At 44.8% G+C, this 16,218-nt stretch overlaps 1 protein-coding gene across 9 annotated transcripts in view; it reads right to left on the minus strand.

Moving 5' to 3' along the window:
• Smarca2 (SWI/SNF related, matrix associated, actin dependent regulator of chromatin, subfamily a, member 2) overlaps positions 1-16,218 on the minus strand; it is a 167,537-nt gene that overhangs the window by 29,641 nt on the left and 121,678 nt on the right. The gene's annotated exons all lie outside the window — the stretch shown is intronic.

Below are 16,218 nucleotides of genomic sequence, written 5' to 3' on the forward strand. Positions count from 1 at the left end.
CCAGGCAGTGTGATAGGGCCTCTGACCCTGGCCCAGGCCATCTCTAGAAACGTGTAGAGCAGGAATTCTGGAGATCACTAGACTATATAGATGGTAAATAGAGGAAAAAGAAACAAACAAATAAAGCACAGTCTGATAGTACACCTGGTATTTGTAGAATGTTTCCCCTGACAGATTTCTTTTTTCCCTCTGGGTGATGATGGGAGAGGCTTTTCCTTTAGGGACTCTAATTAGGAGAGAGCTGAGGGAGGGAGGGAGAGAGGGAGACAGAGATAGACAGAGGGGGGAGGGAAGGAGGATTGGAGGGAGAAAGACCTACAGAAACATAGTGATAGACTGTGTGTGTGTGTGTGTACCAGGCTAAGCGTTAAAGAAAAGATGTGAATAAAAACTACAAAAACCCTGGTGTTTTCTGGGGGAATATTACATCTCCAAAGGGTTAATATCACATCTCCAAAGGGTTAAAGTCCTAAAAGGCTAGGTCTCCTTCTGCTGAGACCCTAAACACCAAGAACACAGGCGCCATGATCTCCAAACCTGAAGAGCAACACTAACAACCAAATCCTGGCATTTTGATGAGATTGTAGTTCCACTGTGAGGTGTGTTCTTATAATAGCAATCTCAAAAAGTAACAACAAACTATTGCAGGGCCCTTCAGTCCCAGGGTGGGGAGGGCAGGTGGCAGAACTCCAGACCCAGGTCTTGGGACAATGGCTAAGGTTTCAATAATTACAGTCTCCAAAAGCAAAGTATTAAGAAAGGTGTACAGAAAACTCAGCACCCTCCAGGGAACTCCTCCAGGCACAGGGGGACCAAAGCCTGCAAGCTGCCACTCACAGGACAGGAGCTCAGTGGTCAGCCAGGTTGCAGATCAAGGAGCGCTGATGTGACAGCTGAGTAAGATTTTTGATGCACTTCATTTTACTGATATGTGCACTTTAAATGATGAGAACCGGACATTCTGCATGCATCCTTACTAAAACAAGTGTCTTTAAAAAGCCAGATCCTGAATCCTCTCTATTCTGAGGAGAAGAATCCCAACACCTGCAGGTCCATACATGTTGCCACTGCCTCAGCACAGAGCATATAAAACCGGGACATTTTTGGCAGCTTGCGGTTCAGTGTTCCAACAGGTGGCACGCTCTGTCTTGTCTTGCCCAGTGACTACAAGTTCTCTCCAGAATCCTCACAGATCCCCCTACCCACCGTTATTAAGGAAATGCCTTCCGTGTAAGAAATTACCGACATAGAGAGCACACCTGTTCTCAAACAGTCTATTTGCTAACAAATGCCTCACATATTTCGGAGATGGGTTAATCTGAAGGCGGGGAGCTCACGGAATAGGATTTCCACACAAATGACGGAAGGACAGAATGATATAATCACCCAATAGACAGACCCCCTCCCCCCATTTACTTCATTTGAAGATGGGGTCTGGACCTGTAGCCCAAGCTGGTCTTGAACAAGCTGGTTTTGAACTAGCAATTCTCCTGCCTCAGGTTCCAAAGTGTTGGCATTATAGGTCTGCAGTCATCTGCTTCTCTCTTCTTCTACCTTTTTTTTTCCCCTAGTCTCTTGAGACAGGGCTTCTCAGTGTAACCAGCCCTAGCTGTGCTGGACATGCTTTGTAGACCAGGCTAGCTTCAAATTCACATAGATCTGCCTGCCTCTGCCTCCCAAGTGCTGGGATTAAAGGTGTGTGAGCCAGCATACCCAGCTTCAGTCACCTATTTCATGTGTTTGCTGTTGGGCCACTTGAAAGTCAAGTACACTTGCAGTTCTCCCTGAACACACTGTGCTGGGCTACCCATAGATAGGAAGCAAGCAGCCTTGGCTCAGTGCATTACCCATAAAGCAAGTTTTCAGTCTCTGTTCAACAGCCTCGGGTCACTATTAGAGCAAAATGAACCAAGGTGCTTCCTTGGCTCTGGTGGCCTAGGGAGACATTTAAGAGCTGGGTGGGGCTGGGTGGGGCTGGGTGGGTGGATGGGTGGACAGAAGAGCTGAGGTATATTAAAAAATCGTTTAGAGGTGGAATTTAAGACAGGAAAATTAGTACAGTGAGAGGGAAAGTTATTTCAAGCCTCTAAGAATTATTCACGTGCCAGGTAGGGTGGTATACACTTGTAATCTCAAGAATCTAAGAGGCTGATCCCAAATTCAAGACCACCCTGTGCTATACACCAAGCCCTGTTTCAAGTTCCCACCCTCTACCCCACCTCTGAGCAGTCTGAAGCTTGTCTTAATCAGGGTTTCTATTCCTGCTCAAACATCGTGACCAAGAAGCAAGTTGGGGAGGAAAGGATTTATTCAGCTTACACTTCCACAATGTTAATCATGGACTGGAACTCAAGTAGGTCAGTAAGCAGGAGCCGATGCAGAGGCCATGGAGGAATGTTACTTCCTGGCTTGCTTCCCCTGGCTTGCTCAGCTTGCTTTCTTATAGAACCCAAGGCTACCAACAATGGGCCCTCACACCCTTGATCACTAATTGAGAAAATGTCTTACAGTTGGATCTCATGGAGGCATTTCCTCAATGGAGGCTCCTTTCTCTGATAACTCCTGCTTGTGTCAAGTTGACACACAAACCCAGCCAGTACGAAGCTCAACATTCTACTCAGAGTATAACCTTTAATAGATAGGAGCCCCCAAAACTTCTGTTCCAGAGGACCCCACCAAGCACGCACCCACCACCACCACCACCAAGACCTTTGCTCTTATAGCTGCTCACATGCTGTACTCAAACTCACATGCACACAACTAAAGAGAGAATCTGTCACTCTAAAAGAGCCTTAGGGAAGCAACGGACAATGACAAGAAATACAGTTCAACTTGCATATTCCAAAACCACCTGTCCAGCCAGTAGTGACTCCTACACTGCCAAGACCTCTTCTTATTTTTCCCTTCCCTGCAGGAAGGCCTAGGATATCTTTCTACTTTGAGGAAATACCAAGATGGAGTAACAGGGTTTTGGTAGGAAGTCATTGTTAACACCTCCAGAAGTTCAAGATTAAGATTGTGAGCACACGTGGAGATCACATGAAGAAAGGTACACCAAGGCACTTCCATGAACGCAAGACTTGAGCCAAACCATTTCGTTCAGGCTTCTCTGGGGTGGGCTGGACCATGAGTTACTGAGCCTTGATCCAGGGTCACATGTTACTACTACATGGCAAACTCTCTGGTGTATGATTTCACCCACTGTGGATGGAAGCATTAAAATAAGGAGCCTGTGCTAAGAATGTCACACTTGCTCTATTTGAAGCACAGGCAGACAGTGTCCACAAATAGCCCAATGAGGGGGGGGGGCACATAAGGGACCATGAGATGACATCAAAGTGGAATGGTCTGAGGCTGAGACAGGAAAGCCCTACCTCTGTAAAACTGAGGACACACAGTCCTTTCTTTGTGGGTTCATATTAGTTCTTTGAGGAATGTGTCCAATATGTTTTGATCATATGTCCCCTTTCCCCAACTCAAAAGAGGCTCTTCTATAATCTTTGTCATTAAGATTTTCCTTCAGGAAAGCACCGACCTTGTGTACATTTGCCCGAATATCAAATTGTCTGAGAATTATTATCACTGTGATCTTCGATCTAAAGTAGAATGCTCGGGTTCAGCCGTAAGTAACTTCCTGTTGCTAGTGTGTGGCTTCAGTGGACAGGGGATTAATGTTTTGATGTCTTTGCTGTGATTTTTACAGGAATCACTCTGTTTCTAGATGGGGTGCGTGGTACCTCCTTATGGGCCCAGGGCTCCTGCAAGCTTCAGGACGCTGTCGCCAGTTCAAATCTCCTAACACAGCCACTTTAAGTTTCTTTTCTTTCTTTTTTTTTTTAATTTTTTTTATTCGATATAATTTATTTACATTTCAAATGATTTCCCCTTTTCTAGCCCCCCCACTCCCCGAAAGTCCCGTAAGCCCCCTTCTCTTCCCCTGTCCTCCCTCCCACCCCTTTAAGTTTCTGAATAACGTGTTTCTGCACTGTGCTTTCATCTCTCATGCCCAACCCTCTCTTCTGATGATCCGTACTGGTAAAATATCACACTGGCTTATGACTGGGAGACAAGGAGCCTAGCCATGTGCCAATGGCCAGCTAGATACTCGCAGACAGATCAGCAGCAGTTTTTGAAAGGAGTAATGAGTCCAAGCACTGAACAGGAAAGAATTATAGCCGAAAGGCTGCCGGCACCCCCTGTTCTCAATGTACAACAATTCCTAAATGCTACACCCATGATATTATGGTCTCAAATTCCCCCACTGGGGTCCCAATCCCCAACACGTCCGAATGGGACTGCATTTGGAGATGGGACCTTTAGAGGGGTAATAAAGATAAAAAGCACAAACTGAAATCATGTAAATGGACTCTGATTTCATATGACTGCAGTGCACAGGTGCACACAGGACAGTCCCGGGAAAGCAGATGAGCATCTCCAAGACAGAGAGGGGCTCAGAAGCCAAAGACACCACTCCTTGATGTGAGATGGTCAGCCCCAGAACTGTGAGAAAATCCCTATGACTGTTTCAACTATAGGCTGTGGCATGTTGTCATAAATAACTAACGCAATGTGGCAACTGGAATGTGCAGTTGGGATGTAGTGTGGTGCTTAATTGTAACCTAGTGATGGAAAATAGGTACCTGCTGGTGCATATTTGGTCATGTGTGGGTGTATCCTTTAGAGTAAGTCATTAAAGCTTTTGTCCTTCAGGCTATCCCTTAATGGAAGGGAAACTATTCCATACGCTACCCTTGATGCCTGGGCAGCCATGTCCTAAGTCAGGCAACTTCTTGTCTTTGTCTCACCTAAAGATCTCTCATTTTCAGGGTGTCCGGAGAGTTTCTAAATAGCATAATTAAGAGAGGCTGGATGCTGTGGGTGTTAGAGAATATATCCAGCTGCCATGGTAGGGAAAGCTGAACTGGATTGCACCTAGGCCAGAGAAATGAATACATAGAAAATATGAATAGGGGCTGGAGAGATGGCTCAGCGGTTAAAAGCACTGACTGATCTTCCAGAGGTCAAGAGTTCAAATCCCAGCAACCACATGGTGACTCACAACCATCGTAATGAGATCTGATGCCCTCTTCTGGTGTGTCTGAAGACAGCTACAGCGTACTTATAATAAATAAATAAATAAATAAATAAATAAATAAATAAATAAATAAATAAGAAAATAAGAAAATATGTATAAATAGAGAACAATGGTGTTCAAAGTGCATAGAGAGTTAAGGGGAGTAGCTGGTCCCAGGGAGATGGGAATTCTTCACATAAAACACATGCTTTTAGTTAGGCTATAGCTATATAAAAGCATGTTCATATACTCACACTTGTGTATATATGCACATATGTACACATACTTACCTATTCATACATTACTAGAAGAACAGGTCAAGAGAGACTATGAAATCATACAGTTTTTACTCAGTATATTGAGTATTGTCTTAATAAAGCAATACCTTTCGGGTCTTGGTAAACTGAGAGCCATACATATATTGCAAACAACATCTGTTTTCTAGTAAACTTTCAACTCAATGTATAACTCAGAAGCACAGAGAAATAAGAGGCAGCATTCAATGTGGCTAGGTCTTGCTAAGAAATGCATGACTCTGGAGGAGCCTTGCGTGGACTCTGCACCTTGCTGGTGATCTAACTCAGCAGGGCTGCCTGATAAGTTTCCTAGGAATCTTCAGCTGAAGTCAAGGTGGGAAGAGTGAGGTACCGGACAAGGCACTCAAAGACAAAGTCAACTGTAACACAAAAGACAGACAAACATGGGGACTGGCTTGGCAGGGACATGTGAATAGACACAGTTACTGCATCTCTAGATACCCCATCTCTAAAACACAATTCAGAAATGGAGCATCTAGAATTTTAAGGGTGCACACCTGAGTTTCAGTGATTCTGAAGGCAAGAGCCTAGAGCACGGACGCTGTCCCAGCAGACACCTTCCTGCCAAAGTCTCTCTCAACTTGTTTCACAGACACTTTCTGTGTTCCCAAAAGTGCTGACATGAAAAATCGGGATTCTTTTCGGTGTTACATAAATGAATGAAATGCGACTGAGGGAGGAAATAAAGCAAGATAGCCAGGCAGGTAAAACCATTTGCCTCCAGGTCTGGTGACCTCAGTTCTACTCGGGATCCCACATGAAGTCAGGAGGAGAGAGCCAGCTCCACAAAGTTGTTCTCTGACCCCCTACACACACCATGGCACATATGCACCCTTCCCCATACAGCATACATACATGTAACAGCAACAAATAGTAATAGTTAAAAAAAAAACCCTCTAAGATTCTTATTACTAAAGAGGTAAAGACACTCAAAGAGTCTAAAAGAGGTATATTTCTTTTATACAATACTGCCACTGGATCGGGTGAGGTGTTATAATTTTGGAGGAGTCCGCACTCAGTGTGCTTTGTTCCGGTCAGTTTCTCACTTGCTCTGAAAACGCCCAAGCTGGGAATCCAAAGAAACACACTGCAGCTGTTATTTCTGCAGGAAAGACTGCAGAGTATTCTGGTCAGGAGACCTGAGTGAGACCTCAGCCTCCATCAGAACAACACGGCAATTGGATGCACCTGAGATTCTAGCTAAAGCCTTTATCACATCGGCCATCTGTGATGTCCTGTGGGGCCTCTCATCTATCTTTTCTCAACTCCCTCGTGGCTTGTGTGGTTCTTACTGAGCAGTTATGAAGATGCCTTTGTGTGTGTTTGAGAACAAGGGGTCATCTTCTTGCCGGTTAGTCCTTTGCCTTTGTGTAATGTTACCATAACACTTTATACCTGGACATCACACTGCCGAGCCCCAAGGCTAAGGATTAAATTTAGGGCTTGATACATACTAAGTGGCTACCACTGAGCTCAATTCCCAGTCTGTTTTTCCTCTCTAAGCAGGTATGGGACACATTCCATTTGCCAAGCCTTCTGTCATTTTCACCTTCTTCTTCCCTGTGTCTGGTCTTCTCCTCTGGTTAGTTTATCAAGCCCAAGCCCATGTGCCCCCAATCCAAAGCCTAACTTACCCAATCTCAGGTGGCATCCTTTCCTCTATGGTATGGATGGTTGTACCCGCAGAAGTCATATGCTGGAATCCCACCACCCCCAAGCCAATCTAGAAGGTGTGACAACTGGAAGCCTGTTAGTTCGTGAAAGCAGAGACTCTGGCTAGATTAGTGTCCTTAGAAACAGGCTCTACTGTGCTCCCTGGTCCCATCTACCAAAAGACCATACAAGGAGCCACCCATGAACAGGAGGCAGAACCACCCAATAGAATCTGCTGGGACCTTAAGAGGGTTTCTTTTAGCCGCCAGAGTTATGAAAAATAGCTATTATTTACAACATGGACAGCTTAAGGTATTTTGAGACAGTGGTCTGTAATGTGACTATTCTTCAAGCGACAGGAACCCAAATCCAGTGTCTTCCCCTGGCAGGCTGTATTCACTCCTACCTTTGAGAGCTCTACTCTCACGGGGTGGGGGGTGGGGGTGCCTGTCCTAATCTCCTTTACCTGTGCACATTGTATTCAGTGTGTTTGCTGGAGCTATTTCAGATGCTAAGTCAGAAACACAAGGTTTCCTGTCTTTTCACAACACTGCTGACGGCGAACTACATTCTCTTCACTGTTAAACTTCCAGTCCAGTTACTAATGAGTTGACCTTCAGAAACAGTGTTCTTGGAAGGTCACAGGTGTTTTGTTTTGGTTTTTTCTCCAAAAGTTGCTCAAAGGCCCCGATTCCACATCGGCCTCCTCTAACCCTTTTTAATTTTGCTCCCCCTCCCCCACTCTGTTCTTCGCCTCTCTGCATCCTGCATTGCCAGTCTTTCTGGCCTACCCAAGGGAGCATCATGCCCTCCATTCTCCAGCCTGGAGGCTTCTCTATCTCGTCAGCCATCCTATAGGTCGCCTCTGAAATGCTCCACAGATGTTTCCTCTGTGTCACCTTTGCTCTGAAAAATGGCCATGTTGAGTAGGTGGCTAATTCTCAATTCCCTACTTTAAATAAATTTGCGTTGACATTGCAAACAGTTCTGTCTCTGCCTAGGAGGCATCCATTCTCCCATCTAAAACATGGTTGGCCTTTGAATTCTTCCTGCAGACCAGGAGAAAAACCCATATTCTTCCGATGAGCAGAACTTTGGGGCTGATCCCATCTCCCTATTTGCCCTCATAAAAACCCTGCTTCCAATATACAGGATCACACCCAAGGAGTCGCGTCTTTCCAAGCCTCCATGGGCTTCTGCGAGCCCAAAATTTGTCTCCAAATCCCTCTTTGCTATCCAGATCATACGCACCTCCCAAGGGTTAAAATACCATCGGTTCACTATGTGACCTGGACCTTCCTCCCATGATGCTTTCAGCAAAGCAAGCTCATTGCCTTGGTTTAATTCTGTTTGGTAGATAGTTTAGTTTGTTTCAAAATCCTGACTGAAACTCTTATCAGTAAAAACTTTTTTTTAAAAAAATGATTTCTTTGTGTATTTTATGTGTATGCGTGCTCCATTTGCATCTATGCCTGCATGACAGAAGAAGGGAATAGGGGGTGATTGGGAAATGGGCTGCGGGAAGAGGGCTTATGAGACCGATGGGGAGGGGGGAACCGGGAAAGAATATCATCCTAAGTGAGGTAACCCAATCACAAGCATTTGGAATGTAAACAAAGAATATGGAAAATAAAAATAAATAAATAAATAAATAAATAAATAAATAAATAAATAAATAAATAAAAGAATAAGCTGGACTTGGGTTCAAAAAAAAGAAGGGATCAGACAGAAGAGGGCATCAGACCCCATTACAGATGGTCGTGAGCCACCATGTGGTTGCTGGGAATTGAACTTAGGACCTCTGGAAGAGCAGTCAGTGCTCTTAACCGCTGAACCATCTCTCCAGCACCAAGGAAAAACTTTTTATTTAAAAGAGTCATTTTCTCAACGGAAGAATGGATACAGAAAATGTGGAATATATACACAATGGAGTACTATTCGGCCATTAAAAACAATGAATTCATGAAATTCTTAGACAAATGGCTGGAACTGGAGAATATCATCCTAAGTGAGGTAACCCAATCACAAAAGAACACTCATAGTATGCACTCACTGATAAGTGGATATTAGCCTAGAAGCTTGGAACACCCAAGATATAATTCACATATCAAATAAAGCCCAAAAAGAAGGAAGGAGAGGCCACTGGTCCTGGAAAGGCTCAGTGCTGCAGTGTAGGGCAATACCAGGACAGGGAAGTGGGAAGGGGTGGATTGGGGAACAGGGGGAGGGAAGAGGGCTTATGGGACTTTCGGGAAGGGGGATCCAGGAAAGGCGAAATCATTTAAAATGTAAATAAAGAATATATCAAATAAAAAAAATGAACAGAAAAAAAAGTCATTTCAATCCAGTTAGCTTCCACCAGCACTGAGATCAATGCCTTGCTCACTGTCTCACTGAAATAAAGTAAGTCTGTATTTACTCCTCTGCTTCCTCCGCAACAAGGACTTCCCAAAGAACCACATTTTAACACCAGGCTTCAGTGATTAATTCAGAGGCCATATACTGCATAATGTACTAAATCAAGCCAGATGAACAGGTAAGTCAGATAAAGAGAGGACTGGATGGTTTTCCTTTACTCTACTGCAACATACCCTACTGCAACCTATCTCTTTTTACTCCAGTTATTTTAACAGGTACTCATACAGTCTTCTGTCTTGTTTTGGCTTTAAGAGTCAAACAACATAAATTAAAAAAATCTGCCTGTCCAGGCGATGATGCCCTCTCTGAGCTGGGTAGTAGTGAAGTCCTCAGTTCAAAGGCAGAGTAGCGTCTGGATCCTGACTGAGTAAGGTACAGTAGAGGGCAGGCAAGGGCTCAGCTTCCCCAGACACAAAAGCGAACTAGGGTGGGGACACTGACCTACAAGCATAAAAAGCCCAGCGACTTCGCAGAAAGAAATCTACAAAGAAGCTTCTCTGTGGCTGTGGCCAAACTAATAGTCTGGAGAGGTCTCATGTTCACCTCAGGACGCTGTCTTGATGATCTCCAGGCTGATCCCCTCAAGGTTTTTACAACCAACCACCCGTGTCTCATCTGCTTCTATCTCTGTCTTCCAAGAGGAAGACAGAAACACATAGGCCACGTGACCATCAACAGAGGTGGGGGTCAAGTTATCTTTTACCAAACCCAGACATGCATTATTGAAATAGAAAAGGCAGCAGATTCAAGGCTGAACAGTCAACTTAATAGACACGCCTGTCATAAACCAAAGGCTCCCTGCTCCAGGCCTATGAGGTGTGAGGCCTCATCTGGAAAATGGAGAAATCATATCGATGCCAAGTCTTTCGGTGATTAAATGGTGGCATGTATTTGTGGCATCTAGCCTGTCACTGTCTGACACAGGAAGGGGCAGGAAGGAGAAGAACTCAGAGAATGGGTTCAATTCACCCCAAACCAGTTCTGTGGGATCGAGGTAGCTTAGCAATGGAGTGCTTTAAGAATAAAAGTGCTGCTAGGTGTGGCAGGATATACACCTTCAATCCTAGCACTCTGGTGGCAGAGGCAGGTGGATCTCTGTGAGTTCAAGGCCTCCCTGATCTACATGGGGAGCTCCTGGACAACCATGACTACATAGAGAGACTCTGTCTCAACAAACAAGCAAGTGCTGGGGGAGAGGTGGGAACGGGCAGTAGTGGTGCATGCCTTTATTCCCAGCACTTGGGGAGGTAGAGGCAGGCTGATTTCTGAGTTTGAGGCCAGCCTGGTCTACAGAGTGAGTTTCAGGACAGCCAGGGCTACACAGAGAAACCCTGTCTCGGAAAAAAAAATTAAACAAATAAACAAACAAGCAAGCAAAAACACAAAACAGTAATAACACAAGCTAAAAGTTCTATGGGGATAAATTGTTAAGTTAATCTTGGGAAAAAGAGGGTATATTTTGCTTCCTTTCTAGCAACTAAAAATAGACAAACCAAAACAGTATATAACATAAGAAAGGCAAACAAACAAACAAACAAACACAAAAAAAAACATTTTGAAAGGAGGACAGATACCCTGTGAGATGCCACAGCCCTGTTCAAGGGCAGGAAGAAAAGCCATTTTCCACTGTGGAAAGGCACGCCATTACACACCCTTTAGAGCCCCTAAAAAGGTAGTCCGCTAGACCACGTGCCTGTAAAACAGGCTTTCTCCAGGTAAATGCCACAACAGGCTGAGGCTTGATGGGCATCTCCAGTCGGGCTGGCTGGAGCTACTGCCAAGCTGGGAGCTTTACAAGAGGTTGATTAGACCTGGAATGAAACATGCCGCCCAAACGGCCTTTTTATAGGATTCTCCCTTGGCTCTTTCTCCAACACACACAAAGGTCAAAGGTCAGTGAGGTTCTAGATCATTCCATTCTCTTTCTTCCGCTCTTCTGTACTTATCTTTCTGTTTTGTTTTTAAAGATGGGGTCATGCTCAAGTCTTTTGCAGAAAAAAACACAGTATTCACACATAACCTAGGTATACCCTCTCATCTTAGGTATAGGTATAGCCTAAAATCATCTCTAGATCATTTTCTTACTTATATTCCCTACTATGATACAAATGTCATGCAAATGGCTGTTATGCAACATTATTTAGGGAACAATGACACATATCTATTTTAGTATATGCTCAATACAGATACTTTAAAAACAAACATTTTGATTTGTGGTTGGTTGATTCTGAGGATGTGAAATCTGTGACTGTCATGGCTGCCTGGAACATGACGCTAAAGTACTGATTGTTTTTTAAAGTGAACACAAACAGATTTGATCTTGGTAATCTGGGGGACACCTTGATGCTTTTGATGAACACAATATGATCTGTTTAAAATCTGGTATACACTACTAGGCAGTAGTGAGCAAAGGATTGTAAAAGGGGCGAGGTGGGCTGTTTCTTGACAATCCCAGTTCTGGGTCTGTGCAAAACTGATACAAGTCTCAACTCCCCGTAAGGAGCGGGGGCCCATGGCAGCGGCTGCTACCTTCACCGTTCTATCGCATTGGCACCTTACCCATCATGGCCCAAGACTTGTCTCACCTTTGTGAATGCCATGCATAGCATAACCAGGGTGTCCCTGAAGTCTACACAAGGGATCAGTTACAAAGTCCACAGTCACAACAGAACACCCCTGCCAACTCTACATGGTCAACAAGAAGAACAAAGAGAACATCTCTTGGTCCTAAGTCCCTGAGAACTGAGTGTCAGAGAACTGGATGTGGCCTGAATCACCTGCTGTGGTCACCAAAGGTGATACTGAAGAATCACAAGGCAGGATGTCTACCCCAGCCCCACTTTTTGGCACGAGTGTGTAGACAGGGAAACTGAGTCACCAGGCAGAGAAGAGATTTGTCATGTGGTGATCCAGCTTATCTCTTATGCCATCAGGATCTGGCAGAGTAGAAGAAGTGTCACAATCAGTCCCCACAAGGCTCAACTTAAAAAAAAAAAAGTCTTTACGAAAAGATTCTACAAGGTTCAACTGCAAAATAATCTTTAAAAAAAAAAAAAGCAGAATCACACATTAGGAGTGTGATTAGGATGTGACAGGTTCTGAGCAGAGTTGAGTGACCTTCAATATTATATTTGATCAGGAATGTGGGGACAAGTATCAAGCAAGCTTTGCCTAAAGCAAAATGCCATGATCCAACCCACAAGTTTCCTGGATTCTGACAATTATTTCCTTACTGAGGATGTGGGAACCATATGTACAGTAAGCATCATGGTGTCACACCTAGGATCTGCATGTTCATTCATGACACTTGCACAGAATGAAAAGAGGAACATGCGGGGTTTTTTTTTGGTACTTTTGTGTTTTCCATTTTAGGGTAGTTGAGATTAATCCAGCTTTTGCTGGGGAGGACATGGGAGTCCATGCCAGAAGGCAGCTGGTGGAGAACCTGACAGGCTTTCTGAGACGTAGCTGCGTGGAAGCAACTGCTGAACTTTCTATGCATTTATAAACAGTCCTCATCTACCATGCTTCCTACTGGAGCCTTCACATCTGTGAAAGGTGCAGGGGCACTTGCATGTCAAAGGATTCTTTTGGGTAGCAAATCTTTATGAAGGCATAGATCACTAAGACATCTCTGGGGAGATGCCAGCAATGCCTACTCTGATGTGCATTGGTAAAAAGAAAACACGTTATTGCACTGGCTTTGTCAAAAGGATAAGGGGCTGTAGTCAAAGCTCCCCTCCTAGCTTTCCCTGCTGCCTGTAACCAATCCACTGATTCACAGATTTAGGAAGTCTTCGTTATGATGGTAGTGCTACTCCAGTCCCTGACATGTGCTTGTCCAGACCCTGGCTGTCCCCTGGAGCTCCGGACTGATGGGAGAGAACAGTGAGGTATCCTTTTGGCAGAGATAGTGCCATTGAAAACAGTGTACCTCAAGGGACAGTAACGCGCACGATTCAACAAGGGTGACCAGGAAGGGTCTCTAAGGAGCTCATCTGGACAAGGAGAAGTGGAGGCCTGGGACAGGGGATGCGAAGAACCAGAGTACAGGAAGTCCTGTGGGCCAGCCAAGAACAAGGGAGCAGAAGGCCATGGCCTGACAGATCATGTGTAAGTGTTTGGGTTCTACTCCTCAACAATAGAGTGTGGGGAGGCGGGGTGTATAGGCAGGGTGATTAGAGCATATATTCCTTCTAAAAGGTTCCTTCTGGACCCTCCCGGCAACTTGAACAAAGAAAGACTCACCCTCTCCAGTGCCTGGAATTTGAACCTGCCACAGGCTCCAATGTTCATTACTCTGTTCCCGAGCTCCTGTTTGTTAGTGAATGTGTAGGCTGTATTTCTCCTTCCCTCAAGGCCAAACAGGGTTGACAGGTAACACACATGGCCAGCTGTTGCTGTCTGTCGGGAAGGATGGAGTCTCCCGACAGCAACAAGAAGACAAACACAGCCTGTAAAGGCAGCAACCCTTCCCTCCGGTACCAGTCGAAGGCAGAGACACTTCTCATCCCCAGAGGGGTGACACTAACATGATGACATTATGCAAGATACATGTTGCTTAACGTCTAGTCCTTTCCCGAACAGTTAGAGACCTCACAAAGGCTGCAGTGTGTCACAGTGTCTTCTCATCTCTGCTAATTCTCACTTTTCGTGTGTGTGGAGACCCGCTCTTTAGCAGCCCTTGCAAGTGGCTAACTGTGCAATATCATCGCAAAGAGCGCCTCTCGAGTCTGTCTCTTAATTGCGTTAATAAATGTGGCCAGCTGTGACTGTGCAGAGTAACAACTTAACACTCTTCCCCATACCCAAATGCGTCTCCATAATCAGACTTCAGTACAAGATCACTGAGTCGAATCTGCTTTTATACGGTACTCATAGACGACGAAGCAGGATGAGGATCATTAAAAATCACAGTAAACAGTAAAGCAAACACATCTTCCTGTGACTTTGGAGGTTTCCTTTAGACCATGGATGGAAAGGTTCCTCAAATCAGAGCTGCAAATGACCCACATTGTAGTTTGGGCTATAATAGCAAAGTAGCAGGGATAGGGATGGGGGATACCCTAGGGGACCCAGGGGCAGGGTGGGGGTGAGAGGAAACTACACTAATGTGATGGTATGTCAGCTTGGCAGCTCTACGAGATGTTCATAAGGCTGGGAATATACTATTCAAAAATAGTTGTGTTTCTGGAATAAGACAAGCTTTTTAATCAATAGCCAGCAGCATGACTCTCGTCCAATCTACGGAGGGCCAGGGAAGTAAAAGAGGCCACAGGAAAGAGGGAATCTCCTTTTCTGGCCATTTGATTTGTGGGTACTGGGTACTGGGTACTGGGTACTGGGTACTGGGTACCAGATTCTTGATTCTCAGACCTCTGGGGTCCAGGACTTCTGTCAACATGTCAGATCTGGACGAAAGCCACATCCCTGGCTTCCCTGTGTCCTAGCAGACAGCGGGCACCGTCACAGGACTCTCACCTCCCAGGATCACAAGCCAGTGCCTGTAATCAGCAGCTCTCTCAGCACTGGCCCTGCTTTCTCTTTTAGAGTCCCCAAACAAGAGCTTACAAACAATACCCATGTTCTAGCATGGTTCTATGGGCTAAAAGTCCAAGAACTGGCTCCAATAAAGGCAGGTCCCGGTTCTTCTGCCCACCTTTTGCCTGCCCTCCTCACACTGGAGAAAAGCCTTTCAAAGATCACTTAGGTAGCAGCAGGCCCGGGCTCACATTCCACGGCTGGCAGCCCTCACATTCTTTCTGTAGGCATGGGCTAAAGTGGAAACTGAAGGAAAGATCATCGTTGGCTGAGTGAGGAGAGGCTGGCAAGGCATCCGGTGGGAACTAGCCAGAGCCAGTTAACTGCTGGGTGAACTCAGGCTGGCTTGAGTGGAAGGCTCAAGTGGCCAGATGCTGTGACATCTCAGTAAGTAGACACGCCCTCCTGTTTAAGCTCCCCACTCTGACCTTTCTCCTGTTACCCCAAACCTTCTCTTCAAGACGCAACAGAATTATTTTCTTCTTCTCCTCCTACTACCCACTTGGGCTTTCTCAGAATCTTTTTAGTCTTTTTTTTAAAAGTCTATTCTCCTATTTTAGGATCCTGGTTCTGGTGTGAGATACATTCAAACACAGATTTTGTCCTCATGGAACATTTTATTAAATTAAATTAAATTAAATTAAATTACAAACAAAACAAAACGAAGAAAGCTCCCAGAAGTTCAGAGGGCACCAGGACACGAGGCAGAGTTGAACCCCACTGATCCCAAGGCTCCTGCTCTCTGCTGCTAACCTTAGCTTGCAGAGAAAGTGGCCATATGTTGTGGCTTTCTCATTCCATCCAGAGAAAAAGGGAGTCGCCCTGGCCTGACTGATTCTCCCTAAACCCCTTAACAACGATAAAGACTATTGGGTTGTTTGTATTTTGTTCTGTTTTGTGAGACAGAGTCTTTCTATGTTGCCTTGACTGGCTTGGAACTTGCTATACAGACCAGGCTGGCATCAAACCCAGCCATCTGCCTGTCTCTAAAATGAAGACTTCCGTCATCTCACCTTATTGATTTTAAATAAATATATATCTAAATAAATACATGGGATTAAACACAAAATCTTGATCTTTAAGAAAGATCTTGATGTTAAGAAAGAAAAAATATATTTCCAAACTTTTTTTCTTTCTCCACAGAAACAAATTAATTTTTCCCTCCTTCTCAAGAGAATGTGAACTTCCTGGATCATCTATGTATCTGTAAGGCCA

This window comes from Apodemus sylvaticus, chromosome 1 (genome assembly GCF_947179515.1).
Source record: "Apodemus sylvaticus chromosome 1, mApoSyl1.1, whole genome shotgun sequence".
Classification (NCBI taxonomy): Eukaryota; Metazoa; Chordata; class Mammalia; order Rodentia; family Muridae; genus Apodemus; species Apodemus sylvaticus.